Genomic DNA, 18,662 nt, shown 5'->3' with positions numbered 1-18,662 from the left:
TTCCTGCCAGAGGCCAGCTATGTATGTCTGTGCTGAGATATGGAGAGGGTTGTCTCCACCCTCTTTAGGGTGATTCAGTGCCCTTGGGGTGCCAGAGGGAAGACAGTACTGGACAATTTAGTTGTAGGCTTCACATGCTGCAAGAGAGAGGAATCAAGGTGTGGGCATCTGGCTACGATTACCCCAGTGATAGATTTAACAATTAAGATCATCACTGGAGCAAATCAGAAAGCTAGACATTATGCATGATGAGAGTACCGGCAGAATTTGAGATCTGCCATGTCCAGGAGTATCCAGATCAAATCTAGACTCCAGCTTTGAGCTGAACCAGATCTACAGCTCAGGTTAAGGCTGGATGGCCACTGGAACCTCTGGAGCTGTCATCAAGGAGCCTGGAGACTGAGAGATTATGAGATTTTAACAACTTGAGCAGCAGAAATCTCAAAAGACCAGCTGTTCTCATGGGATTTCCAACATCTGGAGCCACTTCTGAATCTGGAGCTGGAAGAGTGTGCCTCCACATTCCCACCCCTTCTGATTTTGGATCCCCCAGAACTGGCATTTTAGGGAGCTTAAGATTTGAACCTGACTCTCCTGTCAGAAATTCAGAGGACGGGGTCCAATTTGGAATTCAGATCCAGGCCTACCTCTACTTCATACATGATTGACGGGTGACGCCCCAGAAAAGCTATTGGCCAGGACATCAAATACACACAGCCTGCCTGTATGCTGTTCATCCAGGGATGCTCAGACTACCACCATCCATTCCCATTCTCCTATTCCAACTTTCCTCTCCGCTGCAGTACACAGGGCCCAACGCAATGCACACTGCAGTTAGTGGGAATCTTCCCCTCCCCCCACCTTGTGCCCCAGACTTGGATACACTCCAGTGAGGGCCCACATGAGGACACACAATAGGTGTACTGGAGCAATTTCTATCTAGAGGCTGAAGAGACTGGCCAACCCATAAGCTGTCACTAATGGCTTGGAGTTTCCCCCTTCCACAGAGACTGCCTTTGACTTTGTTCTGTGGACAGTGTCTTCATTGTTTCGTCACTGCCACCTCCATACTCACTTGTCTCTGGAATATTAGGTCTATTGGAAAAGCAGGAACTGTCGCCCTGAGCTGAGCTGCCGAGATTGCTTGTTCATGGAATTCAGAGATAAGAATAGGGACGATGGTATGCGCTGGTTTCTATGGAACTACCTTAATATAAACAGAATTTATACCTACTAAATCCTAGTTAATCTGGGGAAGGGAGTGTGCTGGAAGGGCTACAAGCTGCCTGTAAGCCAAGGAAATGCTTGTTCTTGCTATTAATTGTTGCTTAGCTTAAACAAACTCACAGGCCAGGCACTGATTTGCAAAACGAAAGGGGCCGCATGAATCCAAACTCCTAGGGTTTCCTTGTTTTCTAAAAAGGAATTAACTTGAACCAAGAAGCCAATGGAATCTTAGCGCATAGAATAAGGCAGCATGGCAGTGTAGATACTGCAAGCAAAATTAAAGCCTGAGTTCCCCTCCCCACATGCAGCCTAGTTCTGACCCTTCTCACACCAGCATCTTAGCAAGCTTCACAGTGTGGATTTTTCAGATGATTTATGTCCTGTGCAATCTATGAACTAGGATTCCTATTAGAGGGGAGAATCAGGCACCAAGCCCAGATACAGCTCTGGTTTTTATGCCCCCTGCTTGTTGCCTTCTGACGGTCAGAACTGATCTATCTGATGCCAGAGTCTCTACCTGCTTTGCTTCTTCCCAGCCCCCCACCTGTCCTCCCACTCTTTATAAAGGTCAGGACAGGGATTCCCACTCTGTTCTCCTCTCAATCCCAACCCCCAACCCGGCCTGGTATAGTCAGATGACCTCAACACTCACCCCCTCCACCTGGGGAGACAAGTTAACCATGGCAAAGGTGCAGCTGAGCCCCAACCCTCGTAAAAGGCCAGCTCGCCCTGCGACAAGCCACTTCTGATTTCCCTTCAGTCGCTTCCTTTCTGAGTAACCCACCCTGCCCCCTCCCGCCATGGATGACAGGCTAGACCGGGGTAGGCAACTTATGGCATGTGTGCCAAAGGCGGCACGCGAGCTGATTTTCAGTGGCACTCACATTGCCCGGGTCCTAGCCACTGGTCTGGGGGGTTCTGCATTTTAATTTAATTTTAAATGAAGCTTCTTAAACTTTTTAGTAACCTTATTTACTTTACATACAAGAATAGTTTAATTATATATTATAGACTTATAGAAAGAGACCTTCTAAAAACGTTAAAATGTATTACCGGCACGCGAAACCTTAAATTAGAGTGAATAAATGAAGACTCGGCACAGCACTTCTGAAAGGCTGTCGACCCCTGGACTAGACAACCTACCTGCCCTTTTCCTGCTGATCTTCGGGGAGCCCACGTCCCTACCTTTGTGTTCATGCCTGACTGTTACTTGAAGCACTGACCTCATACCCATCACCATGGTAACTGGGAGTCTTGCAGGTTACAAAAGCAGACAAGAGTTCAGGAACAGAAGCCAAAGTTGCTGCTGCCTGCAGCTTAGGCGGTTGGGATAGAGAGCAGGAGGTAGGCATTAACGCAGAGTTGGGCAAACTATGGCTCACGGGCCACATCCAGCCCACAGGACCATCCTGCCCGGCCCTTGAGCTCCCAGCCCCTCCCCCGCTGTGCTCTCTCTCCCGCAGCCATGCCACTGCACAGGCAGCACTCTGGGCGGCTGGGTTGCGCGCTCCTGCCGAGCAGCGCGGCAGCGTGTCTGGCTCCGGCTGGGCGGCATGGCACGGATGCCAGACATGCTGCTCTGAGCGGCATGGTAAGGGGGCTGGGGCCGGGGGGTTAGATAAGGGGTGGGCGGTCCCAGGGGGCAGACAGGGGGCGGTTGGATGGAGCAGAGGTTCTGGGGGGCAGTCAGGGGATGGGGAATGTGTGGGGGTTGGATAAGCATGAAAGTCTCAAGGGATGGGGGTGTGGATAGGGGTCAGGGGACGGGAAACAGGGGGGTTGGATAGGCGTGGAGTCCCGGGCCTGTCAGGAGGCAGGGGTGTGAATAGAGGTTGGGGCAGTCAGGGGACTGGGAGCAGGGGGTTGGATAGGGGGTGAGGTCCCAGGGGGTGGTTAGGGCATGGGGTCCTGGGAGGGGGCAGTTAGGGGACAAGGAGCAGGGGGGTTGTATGGGTCGGGGGTTCTGAGGGGCAGCAGTGGCTCCAGGCAACAGCGCTCCAAGCGTGTGCCTGGGGCGGCAAGCCACGGGGGGCACCCTGCCAGTCCCTGCGAGGGCAGCAGTCAGGCAGCCTTTGGCAGCTTGCCTGCGGGAGGTCCGCCAGTTCTGCGGATTCTGCGGTAATTCGGCGGCGGGTACACCAAAGCCGCGCAACCAGGGACCTCCTGCAGGCAAGCCGCCGAAGGCAGCCTGACTGCCATGCTTGGGGCGGCAAAAAAAAAGCTAGAGTCGCCCCTGCTGAGGGGGGCAGTCAGGGGTCAGATGGGGGCAGGGGCCAGGCTGTTTGGGGAGGCACAGTCTTCCCTACCCAGCCCTCGATACAGTTTTGCAACCCCAATGTGGCCCTCAGGCCAAAAAGTTTGCCCACCCCTGCATTAGTGGGAATTGGCTCTCAAAGAGGAGGCTCTACATCACTGTGCTTGGATGCAGGGGGGCCTCTGGGATACCCTCTCCCTCATACACACACCCGCCAGAGCAGAAAAACGAAGGATGAGGAGGTCCTCGTGTAGCCCGACTCCTCCATTAGCACCAGGGCTACAGCAGAGTCCACAGACCTCACTCTCACACCCCACCTAACAATGACCTTAGAGAATGTCTCTCCCAGCCCAATTTCCAGGCCCTCTGCTAGGGGATCAATGGGTTACCTTGGCCAGATTCCCTGCTGGAGTGCAGATCACTAGTAGGTGGCCTCTCACAGCCCACAGTGCACATAAAAGCAGAGGTTCAGGGCTGGACTTCTCACCCCAGCCATCAGAAAGGAGGTGGCTTTTAAATGGCCTGGGCTCCCAGCAGGCGCTATTTGCTGGCAGTGTAACCCAGCTTCCCCCAACAGAGTAGACGTTTTTAGAAAGGGAGCTTCATTTTCAAGGGTCTTGGCTTGCTTGGGCAATTGTCATGGAGCCTGTCCTTGGAGTCAGGAGGATCAGGCTACAATCTCCTGCTGTGATAACTAGGCCTACAAATTTACTCTAATTGGGAGCTCAGTTGTGAAAAGTGAGTGAAAGTTCCTAGGGGTACTTTAAATAGGAGCACGGTTGTGAACCTACAGCTGTTTGTGGGAAAACCCATCATCACTAGTCACTTGGGGTTGGGCAGGGTAATTATAGCGGCATACAAGGCAGAAAAATAGACTGTGCTTCAGAAACGGTTGTTAGAAGAGGACATGTTAGTTTAAGGCTCATGCACGGCAGTGGAGTGCCTGCTGCCCTATCTACAGGGGACTTTTCTGTCATGACATTTTGGACATGTTCCTTTTCTTCCCACTCACTGCTGGCTCTTCTCACTGCAGCCTAGAGGCAGCAAGCAGGACAGGTTAGAGCAGGGGTCGGCAACCTTTCAGAAGTGTTGTGCCGAGTCTTCATTTATTCACTCTAATTTAAAGTTTCGCGTGCCAGTAACACATTTTAACGCGTTTAGGAGGTCTCTTTCTATAAATCTATAATATATTACTTTACATACGACAATAGTTTAGTTAATAAGGTTTTTAAAACATTTAAGAAGCTTCATTTAAAATTAAATTAAAATACTGAGCCCCTGGACCAGTGGCCAGGACCTGGGCAGCGAGAGTGCCACTGAAAATCAACTCACATGCCGCCTTTGGCATGCATGCCATAGGTTGCCTACCCCTGGGTTAGAGGGTTCCCCAGTCTCTGACAATTATACCTCACTACTTGTCCAGAAAAGGGCAGGAGTTAAACATGTGTTTTTATTTTGTTGTAATATGCATCAGCTTTTGGGAGGCTTGGGATTCACAGGAACTAGAGATGGTAGCAAGATTCAAACCCACAGAGCTAGAACCCCACAAACTTTTGGAGTCCACATCCTAGCCAGAAATTCACAACTGCTCCTTTTCCTGGCCCCGAGCCAAAAATTGATCTGGTTCTGGGGTTTCAGATCAAAGTTTGTAGCTCCAAGCTATCTTTATAATGGTACAAATCCAAACACCCCAGGGTCTTTGGGAAAACTCTGATTAGGATCTGTCATTCAAACTTCTTTGTCTGGCGATATTCGGAGCTAGTTGTTTCAGTTCTGCTCATTATAGATATATGAAGTTTGGATCCAGTTATTGAGCTCAAGCCTCATCTCTCTCTGTAACAGGCTGAACTGAAAACGCTTATCAAAAAGTCCTCGTTCAGCTCTAGCCTGGAACCTGTACTTTGTGGAAAGGGTCCATTGCTAATATAAACTAATGTTCAGCTGCAATGCTCAGGGCACACACTCAAGCCCATAGTAGTTAGAATAGTCTTGCCCTCAGCTGTCCACTCCCCTCAGTGGAGACTTTAAGGCAGTGGATCTCAAATTTTTGTACCGGTGACCCCTTTCACATAGCAAGCTTCTGAGTGCAACCTCCCTTATAAATTAAAAAACACTTTTTTATATATTTAACACCATTATAAATGCTGGAGGCAAAGCAGGGTTTGGGGTGGAGGCTGATATGTAATAACCTCTTGACCCCCTGAGGAGTCCCAACCCTCAGTTTGAGAATCCCTGCTTTAAAGTGACTGTGTACAGCTATTACTTCTTACTGTGTGGAATGAACAGGGTGCTGACTACATTGCCTCATGTAGGGGGAAGAAATACCCTGTTAGAAACAGGTAAACACAGACAACAACTCCCATCCCCACCTGAACAGAACTTCTCACAGCATCCTTAATCTCCTGTCCAAATACGACCAGCCCTTGTGCACACTCAGCCATCTCTCCTTAGTTGGGCAGGGTTCACCACAGCAGGCATTCCCAGTGCTTTGGCTAAGAGTCATTTTCACTACTAGATTTATAAAGAATCCTGTTACAAACACAGTCTGGGAGTGTGGGCAGCTCAATGGGGGTGGGTGACAGGGCGGTCTTGCCTGCACTTACAGAGGGGAAGGAAAGGAAGCACTGTCCAGTGGTTAGGGCACTAGCCTAGGATTTGGAAGACCTGGGTTCAGTTTCCTGCGTGACCTTGGACACCATTCTTGGTTGCTCTGTGCCTACAATGGGGATGATAGCCCTGCCTATCGCAGTGGTTTTGTGAAGATAAGTCCATTATCAAGCATGAGGTGTTCTAGGTACTGCACTAATGGGGGCTACAGATGTACCTTAGATAGAAGCTTTCCACCAGCATGCTTGAGTCCACAACAGGATACATTGGCTTGATCTGCAGATGTCACCAGACATGAACACTTTCCCAGCCCTGCCTGGGGAGTCTACAGACTCATTGTTTCTGTGTACCCTGGTAAACGGCAGCAGTCACTGTGTAAATAGCCATAAATGCACAATTCATGCACAACACCCACTCCCTTAGTTAGATTGACATTACCTTAAGGGACTGGATGCCCCAGGAGCACTGGTAATGGAATATGGAGCCTTTCATCTCTAGGTAACAGAGTGTTAGCAGTGTTCTCAGCTGCTGGCTGGTGACCTCAAAGCTCTTGTCAGCAGGTGGATATCCACAACACATCACAAAGCCACGCCGGCAACTGGGGTCAACCGGCGCCCTTATTGCCATTTCAATACAGAAGCCCTTGCCAGAACAGCAAGGAGAACAGACTCCTAGAGATGGTCCCTTCATGGCCTGCATGGAGGGGAAGCTTTCTCTAACATTGCCAGTGCTGCACTGTTCAGTAGATCTATCTATGGTATATATACACAGCCCTCATCACCACAGTAGCTGGGCATCTCAGTCTTTACTGTATCTATCATCACATTCCCCTGTGTGGCGGGGCAGGGCTATCACCCCATTATACAGATGGGAACCGAGGCACAGAAAGACAAAGTGAGTTACCCAAGGTCACACAGAGAGTAAGTGGCAGAACCAGAGACGTGAACCCTGCACCACAGGCCAGCAAGCTAACCACTGGACCATCCTTCTTTCTTCTCACTGGACCATTGTTCCTCTTTATATCTCCAGAGCTGTGAAACCAGCTGTAAATTCACTAGGAACTACAGAACAAAGCACAAGTCTGCCATCACCCCCTATCAGAACTGCCCTGCTCTGTGCTCCTGTTCCAAGCTAGCTACAGCAGGAGCTCCACTAGGTGTGTCTCTTCACAGAGCTATTTCCCACAAAGGATAATCACAAGAATAGATTCACACACCTGGAGTCATTCCTCATCCACTTTCCAACCACCGCAGCATGACTTCACCTGCCATGCACCCACGACGAACTTGGCTCTTCCAAGAAGTTCTCTTGTGAGCCAGCACTAGAAAGCTGGAGTCCGCCCATTCTTGTGAAGGTACACAGCCCAACCCTGCCGCCACTGAAAGCAACAGCAAGAACTGCGGTGGGAACAGGATTGGGCCCATTGTATGTGGAAATGGAAAATAAAGGGGAGTTAGTAGAACACTTCTGCTGCTCAGTACAGCTTCAGGGTCAGGTAGAGTTCAAGGCTGAGATGAAAAGGCAGCTACATTCCTTTTCATAGAATCATAGAATCTCAGGGTTGGAAGGGACCTCAGGAGGTCATCTAGTCCAACCCCCTGCTCAAAGCAGGACCAAACCCAACTAAATCATCCCAGCCAGGGCTTTGTCAAGCCTGACCTTAAAAACCTCTAAGGAAGGAGATTCCACCACCTCCCTAGGTAACCCATTCCAGTTCTTCACCACCCTACTAGTGAAAAAGTTTTTCCTAATGTCCAGCCTAAACCTCCCCCTCTGCAACTTGAGACCATTACTCCTTGTTCTGTCATCTTCTACCACTGAGAACAGTCTAGATCCATCCTCTTTGGAACCCCCTTTCAGGTAGTTGAAAGCAGCTATCAAATCCCGCCTCATTCTTCTCTTCTGCAGACTAAACAATCCCAGTTCCCTCAGCCTCTCCTCATAAGTCATGTGCTCCAGCCCCCTAATCATTTTTGTTGCCCTCCGCTGGACTCTCTCCAATTTGTCCACATCCTTCTTGTAGTGTGGGGCCCAAAACTGGACACAGTACTCCAAATGAGGCCTTATATCCACTAAGCTTTGCCTGTCCCGACCTAGAATGTGTCTGTGTGTATTTGCACACCCGTGTGTGTGCACACCTAGGTCTGCATGTGTGTGCATGCCTGAAACTGCATGCATTTTACTGCCTATATTTGAGCAAAAAGACTGAGTAATATTTGAATGTATTTAAAGGGTTCCACTATATTTTCAGAATAAATTTTCCAACTGATTTTACCACTCCCCCATTACTCACAAAACTCTGCTGTGTTTACGTGTATGTTTGTGTATCAGAGGTTTTGAGTATTTGTGTGCGTGTGTGTGTGTGTGTATTTCTGCATTACACATGGATGGCTGTGCGCACTGGTTCGTAGGTGGGTTGCAGGGGGCTAGTTTTGTGTACACGTACTGTTGCAACCTGGTAGGAAGTGAATGGAAGCCACAGGCTCCATATCACAGTGTTGGCTGGGGCGGGGAAGGGAAGGAGGAAAATGGTCACATCTTGATGACTTGTTTGCTGTGTAGGCTGGGGAAGCTGCGACAGGCAGCCTTTGATTGCATGCAAGCAGCAGCAATGATCTTGACAAATGGGCAAAACTAGTATCCACAGCTAGAAAGATGGGCTGCACTGATTCCTCGTCCTGGGCCTGCTCTTTGTGTCAGCAAGGCGACTAATACATTCAGGGCTTGAAGATCGCATTGCTAAGAAGAGAAGGTGAACAATGAGGTGAACGAATTCTCCAAGGTTAGCTGACTAGATTGGGGGGATCTGTTTCTGCAAAGTGGCACAAAACCAGCCTTGATCTTGGATTTCAGAAAAGGACAGATGAACTATCAGGTGTCTCCAGTGCGAGCAGGAGATACACGGTTGCTGTGGAGCGGGTCAGTCACAGCCTTTGGGACGGTCACATGAGCAACTATTTCAATCCTGCCACTCACTGACTTTGATTATGGCTGGCATTGATCCCCCACCAAACACCATTATGGCTAGAGTACCCAGATCCAGATAACCCACAGCTAGAGGAGTGGGATGTGGGATTTTGGCCCATCTCTAACCATAATGGGATGATCGTGGAGTGGGTGACTTTTCTTCTCCACTGCTGCTTATTCTGTATGTTAGCCCTGTGACAAAAGGGAAGGATTGCTGGGAACAGAAGCATCCGTGGGGTGAGAGGTCAATAGGAAGCTGATCTTGGAAAGTTCCATTAGGACAGGTTGAAATTGTCTGAAAAAAGTACGAGAAGCAGGAAGGCCCTGAGGGAGCGGCAGGGACAGGGGAACAAGCAGCGGGCATGTGGATTGGAAGAGCTCTGTGAAGAGCTAAGGCTATGTCTACAGTACAGAGCACATGTCGCCATAGCTATGGCCGCACAGCCCCCTCCTGTAGATGCTCTTTGTTCTGACAGAAGCAGCTTGTCTGCAGACACAGTAACGCCATCTCCCCAGTTTCTGTCAGCAGAGCCATGTCTATCCCGGGGTTCTGCTGGCAGAACTATGTCACTGAGGAGTGAGAATTTTTCACACCTCCGGCTGATAGCTATGCTGGCAGAACTTTGCAATGGAGACCTGACCAGGGAATGGACAGTAGGAGGTGACATGCTGTTGCAGTAAATGTCCCATCCTAGGCTTGTTTTGACTCAATCAATTTGAGCTGATCTGGGAGCTGCTAGAGTGGGTCTCTGGAAGTTGGTTGGCTTGCTGTTTTGCTCTCTATCACACTTTGCAAAACTTAGGAAACCAAGATATGAATTAAGCATTTTGTTAAAGTGCTTTGGGATTTTTCAAATACACCAAAAGAGTCGAGTGAAACAGATGAGCTACAGGAGCCTAATGGTATTATCTGTCTCAGTTCTGGTGGGTAACATAGCAGCAGCAGCCTTTTCTAAAGAAATACACAAGTTATTTATATAGCCACCTAGGGGGTTTTGCTGAAAAGCTACTGCAGGACATGTCACATAATCAGGGACTCTCTATGCCTGGGGCTTGGGATGGGTTTGATGGGTTTCTCCATGAGACCTTTTCTGTTGTGTGTCAAAACTGGGGAAAAATATGTTGCAAAATCAACCCCCCGTTGTTGTGTGGGAGCATTCACTAACTCCATCTGAGAGTCTGCCTGGTCACAAACTGACATGGTTCACATTTACATCTGCTGGGGTATTCAAAAAAAGCCTGGATACTCAACTCCCACTGACTTTCCATGGAATTTGGGCCCTAACTCTCGTGAGCTCTTTTGGCAACCACAGCCTTAACGTTGATCTCCACAAATGGGTGATGGCCAGGTTCCCACTGGAAGCCCTTTGGGTGGTATTTCCAAAAACACCCAAGTAATCTAGGAGCACAAGTCCCAGACCCAAGTCCCAGAGGACAGAGTGTAAAACACACACACTCCATAGTGCTCTCTCCATAAACTCACCAGTCTGCAGGAGCTAACTTTTCTGTCTGGTGCTTTCAGAGCAATATTTCTGGGAATTTCAAATTCCCTAGAACTGCTTTAGAGAAGCATCAACAATATGCTTAGGCCACAGAACTGTGGTTTGATTGACAAAGAGTTGGACAAAACCTAACACGAACAGAAACCTAGCCCCACCAGAATTGCACTAGTACATAAGATACAGGAAGTGATTACAAGTGGAACATGAAACCCTTGTCTCCCCTGCGGTGGGTTCCGGGGGGCTGCCATCACATGTGCGCCTCCTCCCCTGCTGCTGCCCCTCACAGTAGTCTCACTGGGGGTGGGGCTGCCCCTTGTCCAGCATGGGGCAGGACCGGTGACTGCAGGGGGGAGGGTCCCATTGGAAAATGAAAGGGTCTGAGGGGGAAGGGCAGGCTGGGCTTCCAGGTTCTGAATATTGCTGGAGCCCGGCATCATGAGCCCGTATAACTTGCCACCTATGCTTAGGCCTTGACTTACCATGAAAGTTGTACCTTCAATTTAAATCCGTTTTTAAACTGTTAACTTGGTGCAAATCCCTGTTTAGACACTCTTTGAGTGTAAGAGTGGCTAATATTGCTTTAGCTTAATTCAGTAAAAAAAAAAAAAAAAAAAAAAAAGTTTAAGATAAATTGATATATCCAGTTAACCAAATACAAGCAGGGTCTGAATGAGCTCTCCGCTGACATCTAGTGATGCACCGAGGGAAAAGACTTCAGGAACAGACTATATTTGCATATAGAAACTTACACTGCCTACCTGCTCAGCAGATGGAGCTGCTTTGCCAAAGTGATCTATTTTGGCTGTTTTGGGGTTACAGCTCACTTTAGGCAGGGGTAATGAAATATTATCCTTACCGTACGAGTAAAGGGAAGCAGAACTGTGCTTAGTCTGTCCTGATTGAGGGAGTCACCTTAAACTGAACCTCACTTTCTAAGCAGGGAGTAGAGATGCCAAATTCCCCTGAAGATGAAAAGGGGGTGGGAGGGAGGTGTTTCTAAAGAGTCCTAGATGTCACTTGTAGATGCCACTTGGCCCTCTCCAGTATATAAAGACAGTGGTGATGGGACTTCATGGAGATCCTTGTTTCTGGTCAGTGAATACTAGAGCTGAATTCGCTGATAAGCAGGACTAGGGGCTCAGCCTCGCTGTGCTGCCAACTGGACTTTTAATGGCCCAGTCAGTGACCATGTGTTCGGGTCAAAAACTGGACACCTGGCAACTCTACTTAAAGGGCATTGCCCTTCCACCAGCATCAGCACAGACCCAGCTGGCCCCTTCCCCAGAGACGTTTCAGGAACTAGGGTGCCCAGGGCAGGAAAATATCTAACTGGGAACTACTGACAGCACCAGCAGTAAACAAAGACCTTCATTTGTACTGCTTTGGTCTTTGGCCGTATCACGTACAGTTAACTAGCTGCAAGAGATGAAAGCCCCACAAACACAGTGATAGCTAACTCAGGAAGCCAGGCAGCACCTACTCCCGGGTTTCTCAAACTGGGGTCGCCGCTTCTGTAGGGAAAGCCCCTGGCGGGCTGGGCTGATGTGTTTACCTGCCCTGTCTGCAGGTCCAGCCGATCTTGGCTCCCACTGGCTGCGGATCGCTGCTCCAGGCCAATGGGAGCTGCAGCGGCGACCCCTGTTTGAGAAATCCTGACCTACTCCAAATATAAACTAAACAATGCTAATTAGCACTAGGAGCAAGTGCTAAACCGATTAATGCAGCATTTACTGGTAACTGCATGACACCATTCCTTCTCTGCCTTGACTTGAGTGCTTCATCCTGAGCATGAACACTAGCGCTTACATTCCAATTATCTCCAATGAGGATGCTTCAGGGCTTGGATCATCAAATAAGTGATGGCTCACTCAAGTCAATTAAACTCTTGTGGCTGAAAACTGGAATAATAGGTTTCCTGATAGGGAACTGCTAACACAGTGCAAATGTGTTCATTAATGGAATTGGCAGCATGATGTGCTAGCTTCTTAGCTACAGATTTCACTATAAACTGGGCACTGTGGCAACCTCTTAAAGAGACATCTGCATAAGGAATAGACTAGAAGATATTGTTGCCCTTCTTCCAGCATTAGTAGGTCACTGCTAACACCAATGTTGTCTCCCGGCTGAACACCAACACATATCCAGAGCCTTCTAAGGGGTGGGATAGCTCAGTGGTTTGAGCATTGGCCTGCTAAAGCCAGGGTTTTGAGTTCAATCCTTGAGGGGGCCATATAGGGATCTAGGGCAAAAATCTGTCTGAGGATTGGTCCTGCTTTGAGCAGGGGCTGGACTAGATGACCTCCTGAGGTCCCTTCCAACCCTGATATTCTATGATAAGTTGGCTTCCCATTGGAGGAGAGATCAATGACATTGAATCTTGGTATATTCTTAATGTAACTTGTTTTATTTAAACATACACCAGCCCTGGAACAGAGACAGTCATAAACAACATGCAGGCAATCCTCTCTCTCAATCTTCTCAGCCCAACACCTATGAACAGCTCCCAAGGAGCAACCAGTCTCAAGATTTACCTCTAGTTGGAGCAATAAAGGCAGAGAGAAAACTCTCCTGTCAACATGGCCGTGTTGCTAAAAGGCATGTAGTGTAGACGAAGCCTTAGACAGAAAATATCATATTGCCTCTATATAAATCCATGGTATGCCCACATCTTGAATACTGCATGCAGATGTGGTTATCCCATCTCAAAAATATATATATTGGGATTAGAAAAGGTTCAGGAAAGGCAACAAAAATTATTAAAGGATAGAACAGCTTCCATATCAGGAGAGATTAATAAGATTGGGACTTTTCAGCTTGGAAAAGACGACTAAGGGGGGATATGATAAAATCATGACTGGTGTGGAGAAAGTAAATAAGGAAGTGTTATTTACTCCTCATAACACAAGAACTAGGGGTCACCAAATGAAATTAATAGGCAGCAGGTTTAACACAAACAAAAGGAAGTATTTTTTCACACAACACACAGTCAGTCTCTGGAACTCTTTGCCAAAGGATGTTGTGAAGGCCAAGACTATAGCCAGGATGGGCAGGGATGGTGTCCCTAGCCCAGGGGTGGGCAAATGTTTTGGCTGAAGAGACACATCTGGGTATGGAAGTTATATGACAGGCCATGAATGCTCACAAAATTGGGGGTTGGGGTACAGGAGGGGGTGAGGGCTCCGGGTGGCATTTATCTCAAGCACCTCCTGGAAGCAGCAGCATGTCCCCGCTCTGGCTCCTATGTGGAAGCATGACCAGGGGGCTCTACTTGCTGTCCTGTCAGCAGGCGCCACCTCTGCAGCTCCCATTGGCAGTGGTTCCTGGCCAATAGGAGCTGCAGGGGTGGCGCTTTGGGCGGAGGCAGCGTGCAGAGCTCCCTGGCTGTTCCTACATGTAGGAGCCAGAAGGGGGACATGCTGCTGCTTCCAGGAGCTGTGCGGAGCCATGGCATGTGTGGAGCGGGGCAAGCTACGGACCCCCCTTCCTGGCGGGAGCTTGAGGACCAGATTAAAACATCTGAAGGGCTGGATGCAGCTCCCATGCCATAGTTTGCCCACCCCTGCCCTAGCCTTTGTTTGCCAGGAGCTGGAAATGGGCAACAGGGGATGGATCACTTGATGCTTACCTGTTCTGTTCATTCCCTCTGGGGCAGCTGGCATTGGCCACTGTGGGAAGACAGGGCACTGGGCTAGATGGACCTTTGGTCTGACCCAGTATGGCCGTTCTTATATTAATAGTTTCCATATACCAAACTAAGGCCCTGTCTGCAATATAAATGTTACTGTGTTGGCGCAGGCTAGTTTAACACAGTGGTGCCCTGATCGTCTTGTATCACAGTTTGGACTTGCCTTTGTGGGCAGTGCTAGTCTGTTATAGCCCTATTCTGGAAGCATACGAAGACCCTGGGGCCAGATTCTGTTCTCACTTGTGCCTAGGCATGCCAACTTTCTACTCGCATAAAACTGAGCACCCTTGCCCCACCCCTCCTCTGAGGCCCTGCTCCCGCTTACTTCATCCCCCCATATCTGTCACTCACTCTCCCCACCCTCACTCACTCGCTCATTTTCACTGGGCTGGCTCAGTGGGTTAGGTTGCAGGAGGGGGTGAGGGCCCTGGGTGGGGGGGACGTGGAGCCGAGGGATTCGGAGTATGGGAGAGGGCTCTGGGCTGAGGGCAAGGTGTGGGGTCTGGGCTGGGGGCGTGGGTTCTGGGGTGGGGTCAGAAATGAGGGGTTGGGATGCAGGGGGGGCTGAGGGCTCCAGCTGGGGGTGCAGGCTCTGGTGTGGGGCTGGGGATGAGGGATTTGGGGTGCAGGAGGGAGTTCCAAGCTAGGGCTGAGGGGTTTGGAAGGCAGCAGTGGGATCAGGGTTGGGGCAGCGGGGTGGGGCACGGGGGTGGTGGTGAGGGCTCTGTCTGGGGGTGTGAGCTCTGGGATGGGGCCGGGAATAAGGGATTTGCAGTGCAGGAGGGTACTCTGGGCTGGAATTGAGAGGTTCAGAAGGGGATGAGGGCTGGGGCAGGGGGTCGGGGCTCAGGAGGGGGTCAGGGGTGCAGGCTCTGGGCAGTGCTTACCTCACGCAGCTCCTGGAAGCAGCGGCATGTCCCTCTCCAGCTCCTAAGGGGAGGGATGGCCAGGCGGCTCTGCGTGTTGCCCTATCCGCAGGCACTGCCCCCGCAGCTCTCATTGGCTGTGGTTCCTAGCCAATGGAAGCTGCAGAGCTGGCACTTGGGGCAGGGGCAGCACATGGAGCCCCCTGCCTGCCCCTAAACTTAGGAGCCAGAGGAGGGACATGCCCCTGCTTCTGTGAGCCACATGGAACCACAGCAGACAGGGAGCCTTCCTTAGCCCCACTGTGTCTCTGACCGGACTTTTCACAGCCCAGTCAGCAGTGCTGACCGAAGCCGCCAGGGTCCCTTTTTGACCAGGCGTTTCGGTCGAAAACCGGACACCTGGCAACCCTACTTGTGCCAATATAAATCAGGAATAACTCCACTGAGGTTGCTAATGTTAAAGCCATAGAAAATGAAAGGAGAACCAGGCCACAGAGACAAGACCAAACTGTGTTATGACACAATCTATTGTGTTTTAATATGGTGCCCCAATACAGTAACAATTGTAGATTGGGTCCATAACACCCTGTTGCACTGTGCACAAAATTCCCATTGCTAAGCATTCAAATATCATGAGTCAGCCCTCTACCTCTCTGCAATCATGAGAACAGCTAAAAAAATCATGATTTTTAATGACAAAAGAAAAGGCAAATTAAAAAACTCAGAGGTTTAGGGATTTTTTTGACCTTTAGAGATTATTACATTTTCCAGATTTTCTCAGCAATCATGAGGAACAGAAACTCTCAGTTTTAATTCTTTAAAAAAAGGGAGTCTGTTATGATCACACGACTCCAGGAACTGGCACTTTAAGATGGATATCAGATCTCATATCACTCACAAATAAATAAATAAATAAAAAATCATGAGTGTTGGTGACATTGTGAAGTTCTTATAGTCAGAGTGTTTAAGGCCAGAAGCGGCCACCAGTTCATCTGTAGATCAGAGGCCACCAACACCACACACCACTGGCATACTAAACTCAACAACCAAAGTGAGACCTAAGTATTACAGCCCAGAGTGGTGGCTCTCTATCAATGGTCCGGGATCCCCTGACGGGCCACAAGTAGGTTTCAGGGGGGCTGCCAAGCATGGCCAGCGTTAGACCTGCTGGGGGCGGGGCCCAGAGCAGAAAGCCAAAGCCCCACCGCATGGGCTGAAACCCCTGGGGCTGCAGCTGAACCCTGAGCAATGTACCTTTGTGCCTCTGCCCCCAGCATGGGGCCCCAGCCAATTTCCCTGCTTGCTGACCCTGGCTTTTATATGAAGAAAAGCAGTTCTTGTGGCACAGGTTGGGAGGGCTCAGAAAGAAAAAGGTTGAGAATCTCTGCGCTTGCGCTATCATGTGCCACAGGCAGAGAATAGGAGGGACTGAGGTGCACCAATGCCCGAGGCTCCCAGAATGGCAGGGAAATGATTAAGTGAGATATATGCAGATAATCCTGGCAAATGACCCACACCCCCACACTGGAGAGAAAGGCGAAACCCCCCCAAGCTCGCTGCCAATCTGACCTGGGGGGAAATTCCTTCCCGACCCCATATATGGTGATCAGTTAGACTCTGAGCACGTGAACAAGAACCAGCCAGCCACAGACCCGAGAGAGACAAGGCATAACAAAGGAATATGCATAATCCTCTCAAAACAGAAGTTACAGTGCCCCCAGAGCAAAATATTTAAAGAAGACTAATGGATTCCTGGATATAAATCCCAAACCAGCAGAATCAATTAAAGCATCGCTCACTCTATTATCCAGGCATCACAGAGGAAGCAAAGTGCCCCTTGAGATTTAATCTGAAATTAAGCAGGGCCGGACCTAGTCAGTCCTTGTGTAGAGAGATGGACAGGGTGCAGTAGTTGGAAGTCAATTCTAAATCAGTGCTACCCCATAGTGCTGGGCTTTCCTGAGGTTCCTCCTGACTGTTTGTGATCATTACAGACCTTATGGCACTCTTTGCAAGAGTGAGGCGGCCACCAGTTCATCTGTAGATCAGAGGCCACCAACACCACACACCACTGGCATACTAAACTCAACAACCAAAGTGAGACCTAAGTATTACAGCCCAGAGTGGTGGCTCTCAATCAATGGTCCGGGATCCCCTGACGGGCCACAAGTAGGTTTCAGGGGGGCTGCCAAGCATGGCCAGCGTTAGACCTGCTGGGGGCGGGGCCCAGAGCAGAAAGCCAAAGCCCCACCGCATGGGCTGAAACCCCTGGGGCTGCAGCTGAACCCTGAGCAATGTACCTTTGTGCCTCTGCCCCCAGCATGGGGCCCCAGGCAATTTCCCTGCTTGCTGACCCTGGCTTTTATATGAAGAAAAGCAGTTCTTGTGGCACAGGTGGGGAGGGCTCAGAAAGAAAAAGGTTGAGAATCTCTGCGCTTGCGCTATCATGTGCCACAGGCAGAGAATAGGAGGGACTGAGGTGCACCAATGCCCGAGGCTCCCAGAATGGCAGGGAAATGATTAAGTGAGATATATGCAGATAATCCTGGCAAATGACCCACACCCCCACACTGGAGAGAAAGGCGAAACCCCCCCAAGCTCGCTGCCAATCTGACCTGGGGGGAAATTCCTTCCCGACCCCATATATGGTGATCAGTTAGACTCTGAGCACGTGAACAAGAACCAGCCAGCCACAGACCCGAGAGAGACAAGGCATAACAAAGGAATATGCATAATCCTCTCAAAACAGAAGTTACAGTGCCCCCAGAGCAAAATATTTAAAGAAGACTAATGGATTCCTGGATATAAATCCCAAACCAGCAGAATCAATTAAAGCATCGCTCACTCTATTATCCAGGCATCACAGAGGAAGCAAAGTGCCCCTTGAGATTTAATCTGAAATTAAGCAGGGCCGGACCTAGTCAGTCCTTGTGTAGAGAGATGGACAGGGTGCAGTAGTTGGAAGTCAATTCTAAATCAGTGCTACCCCATAGTGCTGAGGTTCCTCCTGACTGATTGTGATCATTACAGACCTTATGGCACTCTTTGCAAGAGTGAGGCCTGGTCTACACTAGGACTTTAATTCGAATTTAGCAGCGTTAATTCGAATTAACCGCGCACCCGTCCACACCAGGAAGCCATTTAATTCGACCTAGAGGGCTCTTTAGTTCGAATTCGGTACTCCACCCCGACGAGGGGAGTAGCGCTAAATTCGACATGGCTATGTCGAATTAGGCTAGGTGTAGATGCAAATCGAACTTAGTAGCTCCGGGAGCTATCCCACACTGCACCACTCTGTTGATGCTCTGGACAGCAGTCCGAGCTCGGATGCTCTGACCAGCCACACAGGAAAAGTCCCGGGAAAATTTGAATTCCTTTTCCTGTCTGGACAGTTAGAATCTCATTTCGTGGTTGGACATCGGGGAGAGCTCAGCAGCACCGGCAGCAATGCAGAGCTCTCCAGCAGAGGAGTTCATGTAATCTCTGAATAGAAAGAGGGCCCCAGCATAGACTGACTGGGAACTCTTGGATCTGATCGGTGTGTGGGGCGAGGA

The 18,662-nt window shown here is 49.6% G+C and overlaps 1 protein-coding gene across 15 annotated transcripts in view; it reads right to left on the bottom strand.

Annotated features, from left to right (window-relative positions):
• Positions 1-18,662, bottom strand: part of ARHGAP22 (Rho GTPase activating protein 22) — a 256,899-nt gene that overhangs the window by 59,766 nt on the left and 178,471 nt on the right. The window contains exons 1-2 of one of the 15 annotated variants that reach the window (XM_039482028.1): positions 6,527-6,546; positions 6,306-6,439 (exon numbers count right to left, since the gene is read on the bottom strand). The exons of 10 other annotated variants lie outside the window; for them this stretch is intronic. The gene's annotated coding sequence lies outside the window, so the exon portion shown is untranslated. Of the gene's footprint in view, positions 1-1,075; positions 1,144-2,370; positions 2,428-2,450; positions 2,472-6,305; positions 6,501-6,526; positions 6,547-18,662 lie in introns of those variants that run through there. 4 more of the 15 variants (XM_039482026.1, XM_039482032.1, XM_039482027.1 and 1 more) reach the window with 4 other exon arrangements.

Source organism: Mauremys reevesii, linkage group 7 (genome assembly GCF_016161935.1).
Source record: "Mauremys reevesii isolate NIE-2019 linkage group 7, ASM1616193v1, whole genome shotgun sequence".
Classification (NCBI taxonomy): Eukaryota; Metazoa; Chordata; order Testudines; family Geoemydidae; genus Mauremys; species Mauremys reevesii.
This window is presented reverse-complemented; position numbering and strand designations above follow the sequence as displayed.